Source organism: Aythya ferina (assembly GCF_964211825.1).
Source record: "Aythya ferina genome assembly, contig: HAP1_SCAFFOLD_149, whole genome shotgun sequence".
Classification (NCBI taxonomy): domain Eukaryota; kingdom Metazoa; phylum Chordata; class Aves; order Anseriformes; family Anatidae; genus Aythya; species Aythya ferina.
The window spans coordinates 32,968-41,545 of record NW_028181377.1 but is presented as its reverse complement, the minus strand read 5'-3'; the positions used below and the strand labels follow the sequence as shown (position 1 = coordinate 41,545).

Sequence of the window (8,578 nt, the reverse complement as noted above, 5' to 3'; positions counted from 1 at the left end):
ATGACAGCTCCTGGGCTCAGGGATAAGCTCCGATCTTCACCAGTGACAGCTCCTTTTTTAGGATTGAAAGGGAAAATGTTTCAGCAACACATTGGAAACATACTTAAGGGACAAGAAACAAAATCAAGACTGCAGTGAGAAGGAGAACAGAAAAACAATACTGGGGGGAAAATGAAAGGGAAGGGAAGGGAAGGGAAGGGAAGGGAAGGGAAGGGAAGGGAAGGGAAGGGAAGGGAAGGGAAGGGAAGGGAAGGGAAGGGAAGGGAAGGGAAGGGAAGGGAAGGGAAGGGAAGGGAAGGGAAGGGAAGGGAAGGGAAGGGAAGGGAAGGGAAGGGAAGGGAAGGGAAGGGAAGGGAAGGGAAGGGAAGGGAAGGGAAGGGAAGGGAAGGGAAGGGAAGGGAAGGGAAGGGAAGGGAAGGGAAGGGAAGGGAAGGGAAGGGAAGGGAAGGGAAGACCTTGATCTTTATACTGACCAATGAGATAAGCCTTACACATTTTTAAGTTTATTTTTGACAACTGATTGAGGTGTTACCAGCTATTAAGTACGATTCAAGAGCAAATATTAACACTAGAAAGAAGAAATCCGATCCACCACCACTGTTTCAAAATACATCCATTTCTCATTTGGAGATGACGTCTCTCTGGCAAGGTAGTAGAAAAACTGTAAATACCGATAGAGCTTCCTCTCCCGATGTTCCATATACATACCGATGCTGTTCCTACACCTACGCTCTGAGCATAAATTTATGTTGACATGAGTGACAAGAGAGGGTGTTACTCCTCTCTTTGTTTGCCTTGAGAGACACACCTCTTGTCCATTGAAAAGTAAATTCAAGATTCCAGATCACTTAAGACAGTTGCTATCCCCCCATTCAGAGTTCTGCAGCAGCACTCTTCAGATGTGTTTAGCAGTCTCTTTAGAAAATGTTATCACTTAGGACCTGCTTCTCAGTAGGTCCACGTTTGGCCTCCGCTTAGCAGAGAGTCAATCCCAGCTTAAGCTTTCGTACAAGAGCCCCTTCACGAAACGGAGTTGAACCCTGACATAACTGAGTTGAACCTTTAACCTTGAAGCTTCCTTAAAGAAGAAAGCAGCACCCAGGCCAGGAAATAGAAATTAATCGTCACTTTACCCTGAAACGCAGTGGGCTATTCTGTGCTGGCAGGATTGCTGCCGGGCTGGCCGACGAGGCGGCGGGCAGCTCCCCGGGGCCACAGGGCCTGGCACAGGGAGCCGCCGGGGGTCTCCAAGGTCCGGGAACAGCGGCAACAGCGGCAACAGCAGGGACAGAGGGGACAGCAGCGACAGCAGCAGCCACCTCAGCCGGGGCCGTCTCCACAACCGCCACAACGGCCTCGGAACGCCGCCGAACTCGGAGCTCCAGCGTGACGCCTTGTGAACCTGGCCGCGCTGCTCATGGCTAAAACCAGAGCGTTTCCTCCGGCGTGTGTTTACTGTCGGTGCCGGATCGGCCCTCACCCCGAGCTCTCCCTGCCGGGAGGGCTTTGGGGTTGGGGTTTCCCTCCCGCCGCCGCCGCGGGCAGGCCCCGCGCGCAAGGGGTCCGCGCTGGGGAGCAGCATCTCACCCACGGCGAGAGACCGAGGGCATGACATGAAAAAGCCCCGACACGAAAAAGCCACGACATGCGGCCGAGGCGGCGGGGAGACGGCTCTGAGGGAGCTGCCACTTCGCCCCGCCGTCCTCCCCTCCCGGGCCGCCCCGCCGAGCCCCGTACGCCTCAGGCGCTGCGCTGAGGGGGTGGCTGGCTACTGAGACAGCTGCCCAGGGCACTGCTCATGGCACCGAGCCTGACGGAGGTCAACAAGTGTTGAACAATGCTCTCAGACATCGGGTCTCACTTTGGGGTGGTCCTGTGTGGAGCTACGAGTTGGACTTGGTGATTACTGGGAGTCCTTTCCACCTTGGGATGTTCTCTGATTCTAGGTCAGCAATCCAGTAGCTGATGAGAAGTGTGGAGTCATTCAAAGGGAAGAGAGAGCACAACACTTCTCGTTTGCAGAAGCGGCTATTTGGTAACCAAACCGACGATTCCTTTGCTTCTAGAGCAACTAACAGCAGGGATCCGCTTTACAATAGAGGGAAAAGAGTCGTTGGCATGTCATGTGAAGTAAGCTTCAAATCCCAGAGGATGATTTTGTTGGAACTTTATTCAGCTGAAAACACAGAAGCCTTGCTTCTGCTTGTGTTAGTTACAGCTCCAGTTTACTTTGGTTGGGAGGGAAGGCATTCCAGGCTGTACCTGTTCCTTCAGCTCATTGTCCATAAACAGAGGAGCAAACGAAATCAGTTTAATCTCCATTAAATGCAGCAGACAAAGCGGAGTAGAGGGCGATCTAGCACTTAATTTTTCCTGTAAGCAGGAAACCCAGAACTCAACAACACTTTTCAAATCTTGTCCTGCAGTAAATGACCAGCTGAGTGAAGCTTGCATTTAGAGGATGTGCTCCTCCAGTAGACGGAAATAGCTTTTCCTCTTCACAAGTGCAACTGAGTGGTGGACTGGCAGCTACGTGGTTAACTAGTTGTGCCAAAGGGGTTGTGTTGAATGCACAGAAAAATATGCAGGTCCCAACAGTAAAGGGTTGTCTGTAGGCATGACACTGAGTACAGATGTTGTCTGCAGGTTCGTGCAGAGTGCACCGCGCCAATAAGCACCCAGAGTCGGAATGCACACGAAGGTCTTTTAATTAGATAATTACTTATAGAACTCTGCAGAGTCAGGCACTTGGCCATCTTTCGCAAAGCAAGCACACCTCTGACTCGAATCACCGTCATTTATACACAGGAAACTTGTGAAAACTCTCTCTTTGGCTCCTTTGGATTGGTTATTACAGCTCACCTAACTTATCTCCACTGAGCTTGTGCATTACAGAGGAATACCGGGGGGGAGGGGGAACAGGAGAGGGGGGACACACACCGAATCCCACATTAGCATAGATTAGCATTTTGACAGGTGTGATTTTTAATGTGCTAATGACCCTTAATGAGAAAAAGGTTACTATAGGTCAGTCTGGAGCTCGTGTTCTCCTTCCTGTTTTTTCCCTTTTAGCCCTTCTCTTCCTTGCTTCTGCTAGCTCAAGGCTACCTGTCTCTCTCCTTCTTTATTTTCTCAGCTAAAAGACTGCACAAGCTACATGCCTCCCTATTTGCTTCAACATTTCCTTGTTTTTTTTTTTTTTTTTTTTTTTTTTCCCAGCTCTGGGACGACACAGGTGTGGTTTGATATTTGCCAGTATAGCTAAAACTCACGCCAGTCTGCTCACGCACAGTAAGTAGTAAGATTTAAGGACTGGTTTCATCGGCTTCTTCCATACTAACATCCTTCTTATGTTTTAGATATGCTGTAGTTAAATCAACACTAAGTTACTACTTGTGGAGTAATCGCCTTAAGCGACTAGGCATCATAAGCACACCTCCATCCCAAAAGCTACCCGCCTCCAAGGTGCAACCACCCCTCACTGAGCACGCCCTCGGAATTTCTCAGAGCCTGTACCTTTAAACGCAAGTGAGATCATTTCTACCAAGCACAACCAAGATATGCAGGACTAGAGTCACTCAAGCTCCACCTTAAAGATAGAAAATAATACCAATTGCTTTAAGAGAAAGGGGATGTTAGGGAAGATACTATCAGGAAGATTCCTTCTGACATCACTCGACAGGCTGAGCCTCTCACTCCCCCACCCCCACTCCATTGGGACGCCGTGGGGTAAGATCTGAACGCTTGCTTATACCAGGCGTCTCTGTGGAATCTTAGAAATCTCTAGAGTTTTGATGCTTTTTAATGTCTTAATACCTAGGCTGTGTACCTGTGCATTTCATGCATGCTAGCTTGCTTTTGCAGACAGTGAATTTATCACTGACAATCCAAAGAACCTGTGTACCTGTCGCCGTAACAAATTGCACTTAATTGCATTCTTCCTAGCTGTGAGAGTTCTCCTTGAATGCGACTAGAGCGAGGCCGTACTGCGTTGTTGGTGAATCCGTGACCGTGATAGTTCAGCACCCTGAATCCGACGGGACCCATGACGGTCAATCGGCTACACCCCTTAACGCGACACTACTAGACGAAGAAGATGACAGGGCTTGCATGCACTGCATTAGGCTTTGCATGTGAAAACACCCCCAAATAATTTCACGCGCATTTAACGTTTTTAAAGGGAAAAAAACAGGAAGGTGTAGTCTCTCTGTAAGCTACAGCCCTACATAGTTAAGGCATCAGCATTCATTCCTTTGCTTGATAGCAAAGTATGAACATACAGAAGAGTTAAATATTTTCTTTGCATTCTTAAAGGCGATTTTTCAGACTTGGGCTTCAGTTGTTGGAGTTGAAGAAATCAGTAGACATCCTTACTTTTACGTTAAGACCAAAATCTTTATCTAAGATTGTGTTATCGAACGCAACTAAACTCCCACCCCCACATGGTTTTTTTGTAACTTCGCAATGATCTTGCTGCAGTCCCACTCTGATGGTCTTTCAGTAACATGCAAACTGCCGTGGCAGATTCTGTTACAGTGCTTTTCTATTGACAGTGTGCCTAACACTCAAGGTAAAGCCCCTCATTTCGCAGTGGGGACATAAAGTGTTTCTTTGGACCCTGCTGCTTCTGTTAGTACTCATTTTTTCACAAACTTCTTGAACCTGAGCCGTGCCTACTGAGCCAACGAATGCTTTGATGACACAGTATTTTGTCAAAGCAGTTTTGCTTCTTGGAGCTACAGAAGCAGCTCTGGCTACGTGATAGCGAATTGTGCTGCATTGGCAAAACCAGACTTAGCTACAGACTTACAACACTTGCTAACTCGATCTATTTCAAATCTCATTTTAACTTTAAACGACAATCAGTTTTGTGGCTCCTGTCTTACTAATTTGCCTTGTTTTGCATGGAAGGGCAGCCTGTGAATGTTTTGCTTTATTGCATGCTTCAAAAAAAGGCTGAGGAAGAGACTGGAGGAACCTTTTCTATTCTATGGACTTTCCCCCGAGAGTGTGGAATTGCAGGCTACTTGGATGAATGTTCCAATGTGAGTAAGGGAGCAGACCTCAGCCAAAGGAGGTGGAATCCTTGCTTAATAGTAAGTATCAGTGTGGGGACATCTTTGCTTAACGGGAGCCATTTAAACTCTTCATAGAAACAAAATAAGCTGGACATCTTATGCTTGGAAAGCAGTATGGTTACACAGCGGCTAACATAATGACTTGAGTCTACTGCTCTGCAACTTCAGGTTTTGTTTTCAAGCAGTGCATACATCAGTTTAAGCTTTGGACAAGGAGATTTGCAATGCAAATAGTGATAAACCAGAATCAGCGGCGCTGACGAGTGTAATGGTGAAATGCAGCAAATCAAGTATTCCTGGAGAAATGTGAGATTACAAAACTAGCAAGCCATGAAGCACTTTTGTTGCTGTTGCTGTTGTTGTTGTTTTTTAAATCAATTCTTACATGCTGAAATAGCACCTTCAAGAAAAACTGTTTATCTAGCCAGGTAACGGTGTCTCCCTGTAAACAGGAAGGAAATGCCAGGAGCAGCCATACCTCTTTGCTGTCAGAATAAAGAGCAAGTCGAGGCCAACATCATGCCATAGTGCAAAGGCTTGCTAAGAAAGATCGTTCTAAGAGGTCTGCAAGAAAAGATGACTTACTTTGTCATAAGTTTGTCAAATAGAATGGACGAGTTAGTAGTCGAGTACCGACTGTGTCCGACTCTACAGCTGCGGCGCAGCTCCAAGTCCCTGTTTTCTCCGTGGACTCGTCTCACAGTTTTTGCACCAGCTCTACTCCTCAATGTTCTGGTGACTGAAACGCAGAAACAAAGTCTTTTGAAACAGTGAAGATGGGATTCTCCTTATTTCACCGTTGCTCTTGTAAAATGGAAACAGACAGACAAAAAAGGCACCCTGAAGTGGATTGAGTTTTCTTTACATTTCAGGTCAGAAGTTGGTGTCACAACCACTGCATTCCACTAATTTATCGCTCTGCACGTTTAAACTGTCTACTTAAAACTGGGACCTGTAGGGAAATTTTTAAAGAGACTGAAAGCTAGCCAGACAAAAACAAACGTGCAACTTTTGTTCCATGCAGGAGGGAAATCTACTCCACTTATTTCTGTCTTGGAAAAGTGAGAACAATCAACACCTTTCTCTAAGGTGTTTTCACTCCATTCATGTCAAACTGTATCTAACAGTGCTCAAAACAAACACTAGGACATTGCAAGCCTCTTCCTAAGAGGTGTATGTTTGATTACTCTGTTTATGCATGCAGCACTTCCATTTCCTGCATTAGGATCTAACAGCTCAAGGAGGGAAGAATCGTTTCAAGAGAAACACCCAAACACCACATAACTCAAACTCGTGCTTTTTAGAAAAAAGCCTGCCCATTGTTTGCCATACAGCACCCTTTGGCACAGGTTGGTTGCTTGCACTGTCATTAAAAGAGCCAAGAGGACAAGGGGAAGGGAAGAGCTACACCGCTGTGCTGCTAGGATCACAGCTAAGGTTTACTTTTGTGCTTGCCAGCTATAAAACTGAGTTTGAACTTACCAAGTATCGATTTACTTTGCACAATTAGAACAGTTTGCTTTGTGCCTACCAAGCTGCAATTCACACTGCTCCCTCCCCAAGGAATTCATAAAATCTCCTATTTGCACCTACCTCTCTTCACAGAAAAGTCACTGAGGAGTGAATTCAGCTGACTACAGAAGGCTTTGGGGCCAAATGAAAGCCATGGAGTGACCAAGTGCCATCCTCTTCAGTAACCAGCGCAAATAGGTATCCCGGGGACTTACAGCCACTTACCTGTGCTATATTCTTTTTTTTCGTTCCAATTTTGGCTTTCTCAACTGCCTACATTAAGAAAGAGGACAGGGCAGAGAAGGGAGAAAAGACTTGTTGTATTAGACCCATCAAGGATGGGAAATTTCACCATGTTTACAAGCCAGTGCTCCATGGTATACAAAGAGAAGCCTGTAGGCCTCACGCAGGATCCACATCCCAAGTCTGTTGCGTGCCATATACACGCGGTTCTGTATGTACCCACATTTCCTAGCTTGCTCATGTTGAATTCTCAAAATTATGAGCAATAGCACCCAAGTGGAAAAGATACATGTCCTGGTTTCAGTTAGGACAGCGTTAGTTCTCCTCCTAGTAGCGGGTAGGTTGCTATGTTTTGGCTTAGAATGTGTGAAAGGATGTTTCGAAGAGTGCTGATACCACCCCGATGTTTCAATTGCTGCAGAGCAGTACTTACAACAAGCCAAGGACCTTTCGGTGTCTCACTGTCCTACTGGCGATCAGAATCGGCGCACAGCAACAGCTGCGAGGGGACAGACTCAGGATGGCCGACCCCAACTGGCCAAAGAATTCTATGCCTTATGGCAACACGCTGCACCATGGATAGGGCGGGGCAGCCGGGCTGCTAGGGGGTACGCTGGGCACTGGTCAGCGGGTAGTGAGCAACTGCATTGTACATCACTTGTTTTGTACACATTACTAGTAGCAGTACTATCATCATCATCATCATTATCATTATTATTTTCCTGTCTTAATAAACTGTCTTTATCTCAACTCGCGGGCTTCACTGTCCCGTTTCTCTCCCCCATCCCAGAGAGGGAGGTGGGAGGGTTGCAGAAGGGCTGTGTGGTGTTTAGCTGCCGGCCGGGTTAAACCACAACAACACCTCAAAGGAGTTGGGGAAAAAAACAGGTTTTTTTAGAAAAGCGGAAGACTTTCACTGAGAAGAGGGATGCTAGTTTTAAGGTACTGGTACGCCATCAGCATGCTCATAGGCCTCTGCTGATTTTAGCCGGAGGTTTATCAGGCCACAACTCACTGCACATGCTTTCTCTCTTGCTTTTCAATCTACAAATCGAACAGAGATTGAACATATAGAAATACAGTACCTTGAAAAGCATCTTCTCTTGACATTTCCCCTCAGTATCGCCATACTTTCTTCAAAGCTGGAGACTGAACACCGCAGGATGCTTTTGCTCATTGATCTTAAACGGTGTCCGTTGAAACATTCAATACTGGGAGAAGAATAATCCTAGGGAAAGAAGGAAACAAGAATATATTTATGTGAACCACGTAGATTCAGATAAAGAAATTCTGCCTCACGCAAGTTTAATTGACCCTCCTGACTTGGTAGTGGGGCAACTAATGGCAGGCAGACACTGAAACGCTGCTGTGCTCAAGAAAAACCTGGAGAGAAAAAAAAAAAAAGCTTTCAAAACTAAAGCTTCCCTTTCCCCACCGTTTTCTTGTGGATAACTTAAGCTTAATATCCTTGGCAAAAAGATATTGCAGCAAAACCTTTCACATAAAATTAGTGTTTCGTGAAAAACAACAACAACAAAAAAACCTTTAAATTCATTTGGAATTTTTTTCAATAAATTCAATTGGAATTTAAATTCAAAACTTTAAATTCAATTGAATTTAAATTAAAAAAACTAAACTAATTAATTTAAATTAAAAAAAATTAAATTCAATTGACTGTTCAGAGGAACAGTCAAGCTTGACATTCTACATCCTAGAATTAAAATCTAGTTTGAGTTTTTCTCCCA

At 45.7% G+C, this 8,578-nt stretch overlaps 1 long non-coding RNA gene across 1 annotated transcript; it reads right to left on the bottom strand.

Annotated features, from left to right (window-relative positions):
• Positions 1 to 6,825: 6,825 nt before the first annotated feature.
• On the bottom strand, positions 6,826 to 8,055 carry LOC311428375. The gene is made up of 2 exons (XR_014687671.1): positions 7,919 to 8,055; positions 6,826 to 6,863 (listed from the first exon to the last, which is right to left on the bottom strand). It is a non-coding gene; the product is annotated as an uncharacterized lncRNA (long non-coding RNA).
• Between the last annotated feature and the right edge of the window lie 523 nt (positions 8,056 to 8,578).